An 18001-nucleotide genomic window follows, 5' to 3' on the forward strand; every position below is an offset into this window, starting at 1 on the left:
GAGCCGAACACAGTCGGCGAGCGCCTCATTCAGCGGGGGATTGTGCAGCCGGACATCGGCGAACTCGGCAACAGGAAAACGACGGTACGCAATCGCGCGCGGATCCATGTGGCGGGCAGAGCGGTGAACGGAGCGACAGCTCGACCACGGCTGACGACTGCGAAGACGACCCCCGAGACGACGACGCCTGCGACCGCTCTGAACACCACTCGGGACGAAGACGACGCACAACCGAGACGCGTAAGTTCATTCTCCTTATGCGATAATTCTTGTTAGCGGTGTGCGAACAGCGATTTTCGAGAATAAGTCAAATACGAATCGAATAGTGGCAGAAGCTAATCTAGTGCAACATTCATTACTTTTCGAATAGCTATAAAATAATGAACAGCTGTTGCCACAGTTAGTTAGAGGCGTGCCATTAGTACTTTTCGAGTCTTCATTGAATAGAATCGAAATGCTTTTCGAATAGATTTCGCGTATTGAACACCCCTTCTTAACAATAATAAAAACGGTCTTCATATCCTAGAATATTCACAACGCTAGCAAGCTTTTTGCTGTCACATTGCACGTTGGGAAGCGTTGTTTACAGATATCATAGATGGAGCATTATAATCAACTGCGGTGTTTATTCGAATAGTCTGGGCTCAGTGATGGATGCAAATGGTTAGGGTTTAGACAGAGAAGCCCTGCTTCCGGAGCGACGTAGCGTGCAACTATCAAACTTCCGGTGTTTTATGTTTACTATGGCCGCAGGGATAAATCAATTACTTAGTTTTGCGGCAATTTTATGCTTCATTGCGCGTGATTGATGATTTGAAATATTCGAAAACTATTCGGAAACTATTCGCATTTCTTTATAGGGACTTCGTTTTGATGAATTATTCGAATAGGGCAGTATTCGATTTGTTGTTCGAAAGTTGCGAGTATTCGCACACCTGTAATGTTTTAGCACTTCTATAGCAAGCCTAGCGCAGTACTTCCCGATAAGAGAGCCGCCCGAATTTTGAAAGATGTGAAGGCACAGGCCGTTTGGGCTACCAATGCGCGATGTCAATCAGCTTTTTTTTTTTTTTTTTTGGAGTTGCCTGCTCGAGCTAGTCTTTTTGGAGAATTTCTAACACAAAGGTGTAAATTGTCCGCCCAATAAAGTGCCATGTCGAGGTAGTTAATCAACACGTTTATGAAATAAAGTTTTACTTTTGTACTTTAGAGCGCCTACTGCAAGGACTAGCATGCCCATTCGAGATGCCCATCCAGAAGCCACCTAAAATTGATCTGGCTTTCAAGTTAGGATTATCTCGAACATAGAGAACGACATTTGGGAGCGGATTATTTGTACGCCAATGTATTTAGAAACACCTTAATGACGAATATCTTGTAGCTGGTTCTACGGTGTTCATATTTCTGTTCAGCAGGCATGGTTTCTATGTCTCATATTGTGAATAAATTTACACTTAATTAGTGAATCACCATAGTTACCCACTTGAATATGGCGATTTCTTTTGCGAGTAATGCCCGCTTTGTTGTAGGCTAACCACGGGAACAGGCGCGACCCGCTGTACTTACCCGAACAAAAAAATGAGCTTCGACTAAAAAGCACATTGTATGATAGTAATCTTCCTTTGCAGCTCTAGACTAGCTTCTCACGGAGTATGGTTAAGTATTGCTTACTTTCTGAGAGAACATTCGTCTCACTCACTTCATAACTCCGTGTTGAGCTAAAGAATTGTTCTTTCCTGCTTTATTTTGGCAACAAACTGCTTGGTATGATCAAATTTGATAATTTCATTTATGCTCAGAACCTGTGGGCACGAATAACCACTTCTCGTTAGAGTGAGCACGAATGCACACATAGTGTTGGTAGCAAAATATATATATTTTTTTCCAACTTTGTATATCGGGGCAGCAAAGACGTTTCCCAAATAAAAAAGATAGGCGACACTAATCTTTGACTTATGTGTCCCTTAGAGGCACTCGCAACTCGGCCTCGGTGTTCTTTAGGTTAAGCTAGCGAACGTCTTTCCCCTGGCGCGATATGCGGGCGAGGAGTGAGGGAGGGCAAGGAGGAAGTGCAGCGCATACCATCGGGTGGGGCGTAGCCCCCTAACGAGCGACGCACGAAGCGCGCCATACGCGCCATCTCCGGTGGTAACGTCAGATCACGTAACGAGCGCGCGCAGGCAGCTGTTTCGAGCAAGCGAGCGAGCAGGTGAGCGCCGGGAGGGGAGAGGCGAGTGAAGAGGCAGTGAGGTCACATCCGCTCTGCTAGGCAGAAGTTTCGCCTATGCCAGGCGTTTTCTATCATGCCAGCTTTTTTGTGTGAAGTCATGAGTGACGTCATTACTGCTGCTTTCTACTGCCGGGTTTCCATGAATTTCGCTGAAGTCGTGCTCATGTGGTTGTCTCCAAAGTCTACGATTCTGTGCTTTGGTGTGCGGTAATCAGAGATTTCTAATTAAATTTAATTATTTCAGGCACTTCAGTAACTCAACTTGTAATTAAACTTATGCTGTTCTATACTCGTATCTATAATGAAAGCCGTGAACCTTGTATTGTACCTTTTATATTTTGTGATTTATTTTAAATTTCGTCCCCGGTCATGTCACGAGGTGAACAAGAAGTGCTGCACAAGAAACAAGTGTCACTTAATGGCCGTGCCACTAAAACCTTTAGCACGTCTAGTCGCACCGTATGAGGGCGGCGTTGCTTTTCGTAGAGGTTATTTTTTTCTTCGCAGCAGAATTTCACTTCCGAATCGCGTAGGACGCCGTACATGTATGCGTATACTACTGATATCGTAAGGAGCCAACAGACACCAAGGACAGTATAGCGGAAATGTACTTACTAACTTACTTACTAACTGAATTAAATAATGGATAAATAAATGGAAATGTACTTACTAACTTACTTACTGACTGAATTAAATAATGGATAAATAAATGGAAAAAGAGGGGCTGAAAGGAGAACTGGCCTCAGGGGGAATACGAACCCACCTTCGCTTTACGCATGCGATGCTCTTACCAGTTGAGCTATCGCGGTGCCGTTTTCCCATCCACTTTCTGGGGTACTTATGTCTCGCTACCAGAACTAACCCTGGGAGTGTTAGCCAGCGCCACCACTCAGAAACACTGAAGCATCCTTTCTGCCGCAGGCGCCACGAGCACGTGACCTATTCGGGTGACGGCAGTTGTTCAATAAGCCCACAAATGCCACCTGAAGGCATGAATGTTGCCTGATTCGGGACCCTCATAATGCAATGAACAAGAAGACAGTGAACAAAGGGGCCAGATTTGTTATTAATCATATCATAAGAAGCCAACAAAGAAACCAGACAACGAAGGGGAAATTACTGATACCTAATAATTGAATTAAAGAAATTATAAATTAGTCGAAATCAAGATGGATGAGGAAACAACTGGCCACAGGTGGGATAGGAACCCACGTCCTTCCATTACGCACTTTCATCTACTTTCATTTCCATTAATTTATCATTTCTTTAATTGTATTAGTAAGTACACGTAATTTCCCCTATTTTGTCCTTGGTGTCTTGTTGGCTTCTTATGGTATGATCAATAAAAAATCGGGCCCCTCAGTTCACTTTCTTCTCGTATATATATATATATATATATATATATATATATATATATATATATATATATGTGTGTGTGTGTGTGTGTGCGTGTGTGTGTGTGCGTGTGCGTGTGTGTGTGTGTGTGTGTGTGTGTGTGTGTGTGTGTGTGTGTGTGTGTGTGTACACACCTTGTGTACTTGTGTGCAAAACTTGGGTGCACACCTGTTTTGCTAACCTCTTTCGTGAACCATGAATTTGCTACATTTTTTGCTCTACCAACCTACTGCTACAAGCATCCGGTCCCGTGGTACATTTTTATCCGCTTGACATGTGGATTGACGTTTCGTGTCGGGTGTATAGTCACCTTACAGCAAAAATCTATCTTCTGTCATGGTTTATTCTCTTTTTCTTTAATAAAGGGAAAATGACACATCCACCCAAACTGTGGAGGTGCTTTGCGTTCATGTACCGGTAGCCCCCACAAAGCCGTGACCCTAGCCCGAACGCGGAAGACAACACAAACTTCGCTAAGAACTAGAGAGGTAGCCGCAGGCTGCAAGGACTGCCCCCGAAACACGGACTCTTGCCTGAGACGACCAGGAAGATCGTCGCTTCGTCAACCCCAATGGCAGCCCGAGCGTCCCCCATCGTGCTGCAGCAGCCCGGGAGCCCTCCGACGTTCCGTGGTTCAACATTCGAGGGCCCGGATACCTGGCTTGAGACGTATGAGGGGGTCACTGCATTTACCAGCTGGAACAGCGACGACAAACTTCGACATGTTTTTTTCGCTTTGGAAGACGCCGCCAGAGCGTGGTTCGAAAACCGAGAAGCCGCCTTAACTACGTGCGACCTGTTCCGAAGCGGCTTCCTGCAGACATTCACAAGCGTTATACGCCGAGAATGAGCCCAAGCACTACTAGAATCGCGAGTGCAGCTGCCTAATGAGACCACAGCGATCTTCACGGAGGAAATGAGCCGTCTCTTCCGCCACGCCGACCCGGGATGTCCGTGGAGGAGAAAGTGCGCCTACTCATGCGTGGTGTGAAGGGTAGCTTTTCGCCGGAATTGTACGAAGCCTACCGAAGACCGTAGACGAGTTTCTTCACAAGGTCACCAGCATCGAGAAGACACTGGAAATGCGGAACCGGCAATTCAACCGCCGCACGAACTCAATAAACTACGCCGGCGTTCCGTCACTGGCCACCGACAACTTGCGCGAGACTATCAGAGCGGTCGTGCGGGAGGAGCTACAGAAGCTGTTCCCTTCATCACAGCCTCAGCTGGCTTCGATTGCCCACGTCGTACGTGAGGAGCTCGAACAACAACTCGGAGAAACCCCTGAATCACCGCAGCCTCAGCCGCAAGCGATGACGTACGCCGCTGTAACCTGCCGTCATGTTCCCTCTCCGCTCCCACGGCAGCGCCCAGGGACGACACAGTCCCGTCCTTCACCACCACCTCCGCCGCCAGCCTGCCAACCCATCGCCCCACGCAGCAGTCCAAGGAAGACTGACGTTTGGCGTGCCCCCGACCATTGTCCGCTTTGCTATCATGCGGAGAAGCCGGGCACATCTACCGCCGATGCCCATACAAGGAGATGGGACTCCGAGGGTTCGCCGTTACGTGCCGCACCCACAGCTTGGCGAACGAACTGGCGATATCGCCGACTAACTCGCCGCTACCGTCTCGTTCGCCGTCACCAGGCCACTACCTGTCGCCGCAACGGCGACCACACACTGGCCCAGCCCGGGGCCGGTCTTCGAGCCCATATATGGAAAACTAAAAGCAGCAATTAACCGATGGAGGTGCGGTTGCTGTTCGTCGAACTGACGAAGCTCCTCCGCACTTCAACGAGGCCCCCGATACCGAAATTCACGTTGACGCCAGTAGCCCAGGACTCGGTGCCCTGCTAGTCCAGAGGAAAGACGGATTTTAGCGGGTGACATCTTATGCTAGCCGGTCTCTGTCAAAAGCGGAAGAGAATTATTCGACGACTGCAAAGGAATGCCTCGCCATCATTTGGGCTACAGTAAAATTCCGCCCTTACCTAAATGGCAGGTCATTCCAAGTCATCAGCGACCATCAAGCGTTGTGTTAGCCAGCTAATTTAAAGGACCCTTCAGGACGGCTGGCGCGGTGGAGCCTCAGACAGCAAGAATATGACGTCGCGGTAATCTACAAGTCCGGACGAAAACACTCTGACGCCGACTGCCTATCACGCACCCACATCGATCCCCCGTCGGAAGACGACGAGGACGACGACGCCTTTCTTGGAATAATTAGCGCGGATTTTCATTGTAAGTTTAAATTACAGTTCTATCGTCCCACGCTCCACTATTCAAATCTAGTTTTTCTATACTTCTAACCTTACGGAAAACCGCCTGCTTCTTGGCCAATCCCCTATAGTGGGTACGCGCCACTGTCTGGGACACAAGACAAGACTTCGCTGAACAGCAACGAGCAGACCCGGAGCTAAAAGGCCTCGGCGAGTATTTGGAAGGGAACACCGACGTTGTTCCTAGGGCATTTAAGCACGAATTATCTTCGTTCACGCTACAAAATCTGCTCGTGAAAAACTTCTCACCAGTCCGCGCCAACTACCTTCTTGTTGTTTCCTCAGGGCTACGTCCAGAAGTACTGCACGCCTTACATGACCATCCGACCGCTGGGCACCTAGGATTCTTCCAGACGCTATCGAGGATACAGGAAAGGTATCACTGGCGGCGTCTGACCGCGGACCTTGCCCGTTACGTCAAGACATGCCGCGACTGTCAGCGACGCAAGACACCACCGACAAGGCCAGCAGGATGACTAAACCCAATTGAACCTCCTTGCCGACCATTTCAACAGATCGGGATGGATTTGTTGGGACCGTTTCCGACTTCAACATCCGGAAATTAGTGGATGGTCATGCTGACAGACTATCTCACCCGCTTCGCTGAAACTAAAGCTCCAGCGAAAGGTAGCGCAGCCGACGTGGCGAAATTCTTCGTCGAGAACATCCTGCTGCGACAAGGCGCCCCACAAGTCCTCATCACCGACAGTGAAACCGCCTTTACAGCGGAGCTCACCCAAGCCATTCTGCAGTACAGTCAGACTAGGCACAGGACGACAACTGCCTACCACCCGCAGACGAATTGTCTTAATGGCCTGAATAAGACCCTCGCCGACATGCTAGCAATGTACGTCGACGTCGAACAAAAGACCTGGGATGTCGTTCTGCAGTACGTTACCTTCGCTTACACTCTTAAGCAAAATTACACCCTTTTGCCAAACATCAATAATCGTCATCTGTCTTGTTCGCATTTCGTTTCCTTAACGCGGCGAGCCCGGCACTTTCCAGTAACGAACGGCATGGGCGTTATCAGCATGACATAACATTCCCGGCGCTGCGTTTTCAAGAAAGGTAACGCAAGCAAGGCAGGTGGCGATTATTGTTGTGTGGCAGAGATACACTCCAGAGGGTTTAACTTTGCCTAAGGGTGTACAGCATGGCGGTGCAAGAAAACAACACAGATCACGCAGTTTAAGCTGGTTTACGGCAGAAACCCGACGACAACGCTCGACGCCATGCTGCCGCGCGTCACAGACGAAGAGAATGTTGACGTCGCTACCTATCTCCAGCGTGCCGAAGAGGCCCGACAGCTCGCTCGCCTACGGATCAAGAACCAGCGGCGTACCCACAGCCGACACTACAACCTCCGACGACGCTACGTCGAATGACAGCCAGGCGACCGTGTTTGGGTTTTTAAAAAATTATGGGGTTTTACGTGCCAAAACCACTTTCTGATTATGAGGCACGCCGTAGTGGAGGACTCCAGAAATTTCGACCACCTGGGGTTCTTTAACATGCACCTAAATCTAAGTACACGGGTGTTTTCGCATTTCGCCCCCATCGAAATGCGGCCGCACCGTGTTTGGGCTTTGACCCCGATACAAGCTCTCTCATTAACTTCTTGAATAAAATGTTTCTACCACCACCACCAACGACCACTCGGTGAGAAACTATTCCGACACTATTTCGAACCGTACAAGGTCATCCGATGTACTGGCGCATTGTACTATGAAGTCGTGCCAGACGGCATTTCGCGTTCACAGCGGCGCCGCGCGCGATCTGAAGCGGTCCACGTGGTACGTCTTAAACAGTTTTACGCACGGCGACACATTTCCATATTTTGTTCTTTCTTTGCTACAGGTGGTTTTCTTTATTGCTTTCGTTTGTTTGCAGCATCGGGTCGATGCTCTTCAAGAGGAAGAGGAGGGGGGGGGGGGGGGGTATTGACACGTTCACTTATTTATCTTCATCGGGCGGCCAGGTTTCACCACCTAACAAATGTTATCGCGCAGCGCAGGACGCGCCTGCATGTATCTGAAGTTTCTGAAATGTTATCTGCGGTTCCATGCGCTGTCTGTCGCTGCGCCTTGTGTAATCTGATTGCATGTACGCGCGACGCGAATGGTGTAGAACTTTGTGGAAGGCACGGGCGTCCCAGCGATGACTCTAGAACTTTCGACGACTGATGTACGAAAGCCGTCGCACTTGGCCTGCTTGGCCCACTGATCAGATTTATATATATATGTTTATATATTCATGTCATAAGAAGCCAACAAACATTGGCACCAAGGACAACACAGGGAAAATTATTACGCTCAATGAATGAAATAAAGACACAATAAATTAATGGAAATAAAAGTGGATAAAAAGCAACTCGCCGCTGATGGTGAACGGACCCACAACCTTCGCATTTCACGTGTGGTATAGAGAAGTCTGTGGAAATCGCCATGTCACAAACGCATCTCCGCAAAACTATAAAAGAAAACAGCTGGAAAGAGGGACTGGCTGACTACTTGCGCATTGGGCTTACATGAAGTTAAATGAAGCGGGTCTCCGAAGCCGGAATATAGATTTACAAAGATGCACCTTCAAAAATTATGTATCTTAGAGCTGCAGCGTCGCGTGAGGCCAGACGCACTAGCGCGATAGACATACTGAGGTTCCAGCCTTTCAGCACACCAGCATTGCCCACCATCCTAGAGTCTGTAATCAAGATAATGATTCAGTGCAGAATTAGGCTTTTAGGGTGCTCTCATCGCCGAGGCATCATTAACACTAGTGATTCTATCGCCTCACGAGCTAGTGCTATCTCGCTATATGTTAAACGAAAATCAAAACGTTGTCCAGGCTCGCCCTAGTCTTTCTAGACCTAGCAGCGGAAAAACAAACAGCTGATTTTAAAGATAACCACGCGGCACGCGCTCTGCTCCGCTTAGCGTTGCAGTAGGAAAACTAACATTCACAATGCCAGGGTGGAGCTGTCCTGCGAACATGAGCTCGGCGCGTGAAGGTCCCCGACGCTAAATATTATTTCTAGAAAGATGACCATAATGCTGTGTGTTCCACTACACGCACGCCAGGGGACTTCCAGCCTTACGGTCTTGAGCTGTGTCATACGATGAAACTTCGTGGGCATGGGCGCTGATGATTAACAGGTTATGGGCTCGTGCGTCGCAGGCCGCAACTGACGAGTCGTGTAGCCGTCACGTGTACACGCACTGCGCGCGGGAGAAGCCGGAGTTCTACTACAGTGCCGACCATCGAGCCTGCGTCCCGGCGGCCACGGACACCGTGCACATATGTAACCGCGGCTCCAACCGGTTTTCGAGCTTGGAGAGCTGCCTCACCAGCTGCGTCAACGGCCACCGCGTGTCGGACCGCTGCTACGAAAGCACGCTGTTCTTTCCCTGCGACGGGTGAGCTGGAGGCTCATTGCGAGTGTACTGCGTCTTCTGTGCGTTGCGTGCTTGAAAAGCTTTTAAAGCGAAGCTCTCCTTCCCTACTCTACTGGGCTTGGTGTGTCGCCGTTGGCTGTCTCGCCATATGAACTTGGCCCATCCCGATGTCTGTGTAATCTACTGCGATGACTTGGCGAGAACATCCTAGCAACGGGACACGATGCCTGTCCTCACAAACATTTTAATGTGCCTCTTCGATTACGCGTACCTGTCAACGGCGGAAGTTACCCGAGACGGTGCTTTCCGCCAATTAGCTTTGCGGTTCTTTTTGTTGTTATTGAACGAGCAGCGCAAAGTGACGAAGACGGAAGGCAGGAACACACAGCGAAGGCGCTGAACTCACAACTAACTTTATTCGAAGGCGTACGCAAACTTGTGTACTACGACCCATAGCCACGTGCTCTCCCACCGATGGTGTTATCAGTGCGCAGGCAAAAACTCAAAATCCTGTAATCTAATGCTACAGTATGAGGTGGTTTAAAATTTTTAATTCATTGTCATACAAATTTAATAATGGCGAGCTTACACAACGCGATCGGTTTTTTCTGATATAGTAGGCCTGAATAATCTCCCTCGTAGTCTGATTTCTATCTGCGGGAAGTATTGTGTGGTCTACATATTGCTATGGAATAGTATTTCCAATGACGAAGAGGCGAGCAGTAAGAAGACGACCACGACGATTCGAGGCTAGCAGGGGCTGTTGCATCTTGGCCAAGTACGGCGTAATATACTTGTATATAGCTTTTCGTCTGCGTTTTCTTACGTAACATATCTGGTGGAGGTGCGGGGTATCGATCCCCGTACCTCGTCACGGAGCTTCGCAGCGGACGGTACGTCGAGCCTTCCTTCATGGCTCCCGGCGATGACAACTCGACTCAGCCGCCTCCGACACCTTCTGCCACTTCGACGACCTGCATCACTCTCCGTGCTCCTCGTGATCCTGGCGTATTCTCGGGCAAAGATGGGGAAGATGTCGAGGACTGGATCAGCCTGTACGAACACGTCAGCCGCAATAACCGGTGGGACCCTACTGTCATGCTCGCCAACGTAGTCTTTTACCTCGGTGGCACACCTCGAGTTTGGTTTCGGACGCACGAAGATGAGCTCACCAGTTGGGATTCGCTTAACCAAAAGCTCCGAGACTTGTTCGGCAAATCCTACTGTCACCAACCTGCCGCGCAGAAGGCGCTTTCCGGCCGTGTGCAGACGTCAACAGAGCCCTACGTCACGTACATTCAGGACGTCTTGGCTCTGTGCCGCAAAGTTGACGCGCACATGACTCAGTCCGACAAGGTCTCCCACATCCTCAAAGGCATTGCCGATGATGCCTTCAGCTTGCTCGTTTTCAACAACGTCCCGACGGTGGATGCAGTTATAGAAGAGTGCAGCCGCCTGGAGCTCGCCCAAAGCCGACGTATCGATTATCAGTTTGCCCGTTTGCCCAACACCCCAGCGACATCTTCCTGTGCCGACGCTCCTCGTTCCAACAACACTGGCGATATTATCAGGATAGTCCGGCGTGAGATTGAGGCCACCTATCCAGCTGCCTTCGACTCCAGCCCCACCAACGCACCTGCAGTCACGGTTTCCCTGATCCAGGCAGTTGTCCGCCAGGAGTCCGCCAACATGGGTCTTCACACCATCTGCTCGGCCAATCCCCCTGATACTCACCCGGCTTCTTCGATTCCGCCCCGTCCAGCATCTTCTCACCCACCACGTTTCCGCAACCCATCGGAATGGCGCATTGCTGACGACAAGCCCATTTGTTTTCACTGTCGTCTAATCGGGCACATTTCTCGGCACTTCCGCAGTCGCTAGACTTCCCCGACCCGGTCTGCTTTACTGCCTACTCTCGCCCCTCAGGTGGCCCATCTCGTCCCTATGCCGCAAGCTCTGATAAAGCCGCCACTGATTCTCCTGCTCCGAACCGCCTCTATTCTCGTTCACCTTCGCCCCAACGACGACAATCTCGCTCTCCCCAGCCCCGTCGCTCCTTTTCGCCGACTCCCTTCGGACGCCGCTCCCAGCCGGAAAACTAGATGATGCACCGCCTCGAGGTGACGCTGCATTGCTCCCTACACCGCCAAATCCTCTACTGACGTTGCCCACACATCTGAACCTTCTTGACGTACAAGTTGACGGTGTTTCTGTATCGGCTCTTATAGATACTGGGGCGCATTTGACGGTAATGGGCGCTTACCTTCGTAACCGCCTGAAGAAAATAATCACGCCCGCCACGAAGCCTGTTGTTCGTGTCGCCGATGGCGGAACAGCCCCCGTAATTGGTATGTGTGCCGCCCGTGTCTCCTTCGCCGATCGCTCCATAATCGTGCTATTCAGAGTCATCGCCCACTGTCCCCACATCATCCTCGGCTTAGACTTCCTCTCCGCACATTCTGCTCTCATCGACCCTTCCGCCAGTACTCCCCGCCTTGACCTGCCTGTTCTGGATCCCGCTGAACCACACCCCAGTCGCCTCAGTTCCGTCAACTTCGTTCGCTTTCCGCCGTCTGCATTGATTTACGTTGACTTCGTGTCATCACCACCAGTGCCCGACGGTCACTACATCGCGGCTCCTATGCAAGACGTCCTATTTACACACGGGATCACAGTACCTCATACCGTTTTATCTATTACTGCGAAATGCGTCTGCCTGCCAGTGGTCAATTTTGGCTTGACGACACAAGTGCTGCCACGCGGGATGTCTCTGGCCCAGCTTTTCTCATTCGAGGATCACTCAATAGCATATATTGCAGTAGACGACAATTCAGCTGATCCTCCTCTACCATCGCAGTCAGCAACTTGTACCATCGGCGACTTACAGAAAATGATTGCGCGCGACATGCCGTCCGAGCACGCTCGTGGGCTCTACCGCGTTCTGTTTTCCTACCACGATATTTTTTACTTTAATGATTGTCCTTTGGCCCAAACTACAGCTGTTAAACTTCGCATTAATAGCGGCGATGCCCCTCCTATTCATCACCGCTCGTATCGAGTGTCACCGGCTGAGCGTCAAGTTATTCAAGCAGAAGTTCGCAAAATGCTTGCCAAGAACATCATAGAACCGTCATGCAGTCCATGGGCCTCACATGTTGTACTGGTAAAAAACAAGGATGGCTCATGGAGCTTTTGCGTGGATTATCGGCACATTAACAGGGTTACCAAAAAGGACGTGTATGCCTTACCTCGGATTGATGACGCCCTTGACTGCCTCCACAGTGCTCGCTACTTCTCTATTGACCTTCGCTCTGGCTACTGGCAGATTGCCGTGGACGACCTCGACCGCGAAAAGACTGCTTCTGTAACACCCGACGGTCTTTATCAATATAAAGTCATACCGTTCGGTCTATATAACGCTCCTGCCGCTTTTGAACGCATGATGGACTGCGTTTTCTTACGTAACAATACATTGGAATGCACTTATGCTCAGAGCAATGCCGCGCAACATGTGAGTAGGCCTTACCGGTTAGCGCGCGCCTATGCCCAGACACTCTAATGTTGAGGCATCGACTTGTTTGGCCGATGTAGATGTGACCGCAGGAAAATGGAAGCTCGGAAACAACTACCATTCTACAGTGCCCAGACTAGGACGTGTGTGCAGCCTTTCCCAGAATGACTGGAGGCAGCCTGGGCCAACACCCTATATTACGCCAAATTTTGATCGTCTATTTAGGGGCAGAAAGAAAAAAAGAACCTTTACATCAAACCTGCCTGCTACAATCCTTAGGCTGTGTGATAGCTTATGTACATATGGAATTACAACTAGTTTTCTTTTTCTTCTTGTCGGCAGGCTCTGTATTATTCATTCTTGCGGGCGTTCTAATTTTACACGCTTAACAAACTTCTGTGCGGTCATGCGGATAGCATCCTCCCGAAAACCTGCCGCTCTGAAACGCTCCAGTTGTTATAAGAAACTCTCAGAAATCTGGTAAGAACCCTATTTCGAATGTGCTGAAAATAGAACCTAGAAAGCGCACTAATAATGACGTCATTGATGGGAGAGCACGTGTCTAGGGATTGTAGTACATAAGTTTGTGTATGCCTTCCAATAAAGTTAGTTGTGAGTTTAGCGCCGTTCTGTGTGTTCCCGCCTTCTGTCTTCGCCACCTTGCGCTGCCCCTTCAACATGTTCAACCGGTACCAACTCGCTCAAATGGCGATCCTTTTAGAGCTTTGCGCATGCAACGTCTCGGGCAGTCTGGACAGTTCTACACGACAAATCCGGGAGACCCAGGCTGATATCAAATAGGGGGTCGATCCTGTAGGTAGTGCAGCCATAGCCACGCGTGGGTGTAACTGATAACGGTATCGCATTGCAGCATCTCAGGCGTAGAATTCGGGCGTAGCTGTCATAACTTAGAATTTGGCGTCGTTGCCTTGGCGAGTAGACATATACTAGAGAGAACTCTCGTACATAGAGGCAATATACCGACTCTAGAGGAAAAGCTGGGCGAAAAAGTTGGAACCAAATGATGCTGCCATGTTGATACCTCTATTTTTTGTGACGCTAGAAATGGGCAACGTATGATGCAATAACAAACATTTACAGGTAGCACGTACGTATCGACAACGTGTAAAGTTCATTCGGTATGTTATTGAGGAACATCCGATGGCTATTCATAAAATTAGTGAGGAAAATTTACTGCGCGTGAAAGGGTACATTTGAAGGCGCCTAAACTAGATAGCGATAGAGAAAGTGTTTGATTCAGTCGAAACCTCATAAGTCATGGAGGCGGTACGGAATCAGGGTGTAGACAAGCCGTATGTAAAAATACTGAAAGATATCTATAGCGGCTCCACAGCCACCGTAGTCCTCCATAAGGAAAGCAACAAAATCCAAATAAAGAAAGGCGTCAGGCAGGGAAATACGATCTCTCCAATGCTATTCACAGCGTGTTTACAGGAGGTATTGAGAGACCTGTATTGGGAAGAATTGGGGATAAGAGTTAATGGAGAATACCTTAGTAACTTGCCATTCGCTGATGACATTGCCTTGCTTAGTAACTCAGGGGACGAACTGCAATGCATGCTCACAGACCTGGAGAGGCAAAGCAGAAGGGTGGGTCTAAAAATTAATCTGCAGAAAACTAAAGTAATGTTTAACAGTCTCGGAAGAGAACAGCAGTTTACGATAGGTAGCGAGGCACTGGAAGTGGTAAGGGAATACATCTAATTAGGACAGGTAAGGACTGCGGATCCGGATCATGAGACTGAAATAATCAGGAGAATAAGAATGGGCTGGGGTGCGTTTTGCAGGCATTCTCAGATCATGAACAGCAGGCTGCCATTATTCCTCAAAAGAAAAGTGTATAACACCTGTGTATTACGAGTACTCACGTACGGGGCAGAAACCTGGAGGCTTACGAAAACGGTTCTAGTTAAATTGAGGACGGCGCAACGAGCTATGGAAAGAAGAATGATAGGTGTAACGTTAAGGGATAAGAAAAGAGCAGATTGGGTGAGGGAACAAACGCGAGGTAATGACATCTTAGTTGAAATCAAGAAAAAGAAATGGGCATGGGCAGGACATGTAATGAGGAGGGAAGATAACCGATGGTCATTAAGGGTTACGGACTGGATTCCAAGGGAAGGGAAATGTAGCAGGGGGCGGAAGAAAGTTAGGTGGGCCGATGAGATTAAGAAGTTTGCAGGGACAACATGGCCACAATTAGTACCTGACCAGGGTAGTTGGAGAAGTATGGGAGATGCCTATGCCCTGCAGTGGGCGTAAGCAGGCTGATAATGATGATGAAACTAGCTAGCGTCACGATACCGAGGGATCCGAGGCTCGGCGATGGCGCTGACTGCGCGTTTCGTCTGAATCACATCTCGTCGTCTGCGCCTGAGCGCCTGCCTAGAGTAGCAACATTCCTGCGCCTTTGCGTCTAGCGATTTCCATGCATGGGGGCTTCAGGGAGCTTTGCCTTTAAAGTTGGCTGTATTATCTCTATGCTCGCGTACACTTCAGGTACAGAGAGGCATAGCACGAACACCATACGTAAGCTTTATTTGGAAAAGATTGGAGAGGAAGTGCTCGGGTAGTATGGCTAATAAGCTGGTAACAAATGGGGTTACTATGGTTCACTGCGACCATATATGTGACATTCACTAAGGCCTAACAGCACCTACCCATGCTGGCATGGGGCGTAGAAACCGTGAGCATCAAGGGTTACATTTGGTATTTCTTTGTAGAAGCACCTCTACTTGCAATTTTACCTCCATCTCGAGACCAATACCTTCTCGGTATAGAGAGTGTTACTGTAGTCCCGAGATGCTTCACGCAGTGCCTGGGACTCGTCTAGTTTTATTGGGCTTGTTTAAAAAAAAAAAGGACATCACAAAAAACTACACACACTCGCATCAAGTTTGGTTCTGTGTGGCTTTAGCATCGCAAACACTAGCACTGTAAGTAAACAAAGGCGGTACGCTCGCCAGTGACATAGGGTTGATCGTGCTAACAGTCCCAGCGCGTAAATGACTGTACTGCTGGTACCGACTATTCCCTACGTAGAGCAAGACATCATTAGCGCTCACCAGTTGCACTGTGCCACACTTACATGTACACAGCACACAGCAGCTTCGCCAAGCGTGGGGTGGGCGTGTATCCCGGTCCTTGCGCCAAATAAAAAAAAAAAAATACATGCATACATCATCGTAGACCGTCGATACTGTGGAAGCAGGATGATTCGAACCCTTCTCGCGTGTCAGTACAATTTATAAAGCAGCGAAACAAAGCAGGCGCGCTATAATGTAAAGCTATTCGAAACTTTTCTATTCCAATTCTGCAATCAGCCCTCCGCGATTGGTCAAACTTTTTTGGACCACTTCCACTTCGCCTGTCTGTCAAGCGATGTCACAAAAACCGCGATAGCTCCCTATCTGATATGATGCGTACATACTCTCTATGCATCATTTGACTGAATAAAAGAAAGAGTTATTTTATTCGACGGTCAAAAGTTTTCAGCCTGCAGCCAATTTAGCAGCCTGTCGCGCGACGTCACCAAACCGCGAAAACTTACCCTGTCGAAGTGACGTGTATGCGTTAAAGATGCGTTGATATGCCGAACAAAACATGTTTTTTTTTTCCGATTAACCGTAGGTTTCCCCGCTCCGAAATAAATAAGAGATGGCTGCCGCCGATAGCTCAGGCACTGGCCACTCGCACTTTCCAGAGAGCATGGGTTTATTTGTCTCTAATAAATCTCTGTACAGCCGTGTAATGTTTTCGAGCACTTTCGGCAAGTTTACGACGTCACACTGCCAACTCTTCCTTGCTGAGGATTCGTCTAACGGCATTCTTAACCTTCCGTTGCACGCCGCCGGGATTTTAGACTAGCCACCGCAAGCAAACTAAGGGAAAGTGGACCAATCGCAGACGTCGGCATCACTCTCCTCATCCAGTTATTTATATACAGTGCTCTGGCTCGGTGCCATCGAAATGCTCTCCACCTGAGGGAGCTCGTGGCCTCCTGGCAGCCAATTAGAAACGGAAGACCACTCATTCTAGGCAATGTTATTCGTTTCGAAAGCAAAGAAGAGTGACCTCCTATAAACTAAGAGAACGTTTGATTGGGCTGTTGAGGCGACGCTGCGGGTCACCGCCCGATGCTTGCGTCGGCGGTTACGGAAATTTGACGTCAGGAGATTGGAATAGAAACATGTTGGAATAGTTTTGCGTTATAGGGCCCCAGAACAGGAAGATGTTCGAATGTGCGTATGCGTGCATATCTATATGTAGTACGTATATGAGTAGGTAAATAAACATATGCTATCTAACTAAAGCTCTACTACCACTATTATATGTACCAAATTCCTCTCCCTTTCCATTTCACACAGGCAAGACATGCTGGACGTGCCGTGGTACTTCGACGGCAAGAAGTGCGTCGCGTGGACTTTCCCGCAAGGCAGCTGTTTGTCCGTCGCTCGCCGGGGCGTGTTTCGCAGCTCGGCAGAGTGCCGCCGGCACTGCGTGCTCCGTACGGAGCCGGACTGCGCCCGTTCGCCCCCGGCTGAGGCGTGCTCGCCTCGGCAACTGAGGCACCCATATTTCGCCGACATGCAGGCAGCTGGCGGCGCTCGCTGCGTCGACGCCTCCCGGCGGACGCTGCAGTCGCACCGCTGCCTCATTGGCACCAACCAGTTCGCTTCGCTCGCCGCCTGTCGCGAAGCTTGCGTCGTGAATTAGTGTCTTCCATATTGCACGCGGCGCCCAAATATTTACTTGCAATAGCCCTACATTATGCACGCAGTGATAATTAAATTCAGTGTGTGTGTCGAAACGACCGTCTCTTTTTGACTAGTATTCCCCAGACGGTGAAACCCTACAGTGCCGAGTATAAAGGTTACAAACTCGGATAAGGTTCCTCTGATGTTAAACGGTACAATGGAGTAACTAAAGGTCAAGCCAGACGACTGCGTGTCGCATTTGTGTCGCGAACTAAGGCTTCAGCATTAAACTCGATCACAATAAACAAACCCTTTAGACCAGAAACCACCCGAACACTGCCCTTCCAAAAGAACACACCGATGAAACCAAACTTGAGCGAGCCGAGATCCGGAAACCCCGCCATAAGATAAGACAACGCCTCTTCTAACTACTAAATTATCAAACGCACTCCCAAACGGGAGCATTATCCT

Source organism: Dermacentor andersoni, chromosome 3, assembly GCF_023375885.2.
Source record: "Dermacentor andersoni chromosome 3, qqDerAnde1_hic_scaffold, whole genome shotgun sequence".
NCBI classification, from domain to species: domain Eukaryota; kingdom Metazoa; phylum Arthropoda; class Arachnida; order Ixodida; family Ixodidae; genus Dermacentor; species Dermacentor andersoni.